The sequence below is a fragment of the Arachis ipaensis genome, chromosome B03 (genome assembly GCF_000816755.2).
Source record: "Arachis ipaensis cultivar K30076 chromosome B03, Araip1.1, whole genome shotgun sequence".
NCBI classification, from domain to species: domain Eukaryota; kingdom Viridiplantae; phylum Streptophyta; class Magnoliopsida; order Fabales; family Fabaceae; genus Arachis; species Arachis ipaensis.
The window spans coordinates 106478938-106479741 of NC_029787.2; positions in this window are offsets into that span (position 1 = coordinate 106478938).

An 804-nucleotide genomic window follows, 5' to 3' on the forward strand; every position below is an offset into this window, starting at 1 on the left:
TTTTTTTGTTCAATGAAAAAGTTTATAAATTATAAGTATGGTTATGATATGTGACTAAAGATTGATATATAAATAATTTTTTTTATAAATTATGAATTATAAATTTTAGAATCCATTTAATGTGAATTTAGATTTTTTAAGTTTATTATTTTTTGCGTTTTAATTCACGAAACAGACTTTTCAAATAGGCTCATGGGATTTTTAGGCTTTAAACATGCTAGATTTGAACCTGAAAAAAAGCCTATAAAAGGTAACAAGTCTAGGTTTGTGCTGTCTATTTACAACATGGGTCAAGCTCGTCAAAACCAAAGTTCAGCTCCGTTCGGCTCATTTTCACTTCTACCAGCGTGTTAGAAACTAGTCCATATTAACTTTTTGATGGTGCCTAGTTGACGGAAATTATTTGAAGGACGACTCTGGCTCACGGTAAACTTTAAGAATAAATATGAATAACTATTAACTTGAGAATTACCATAAGACTCAAGTATAACTTTAAGAACCACTTTAAAACTTAACTTTTTTATAAAATATAAATACTTAAATGTATTATAATATAGAAAAATTATCACATATTCCGCTGAAAAAACTGGAATATAGTATTTCATGTACGAAAAATTTGTTAACTAGCTATTTATCTTGTAGCGAGTGTGGAATAACTCCGTTGTAGAATTGATTTGCCACAAAAGACTAACTCAAAAAGAGCATTTGTGGCTCGTTGTTAACAAGTAACTTATGATGGAAAAGTTACTTTGCAGATATTGGCCTATAATTGTTGTGTTCAAATATAATTAAATGAAAATTAAT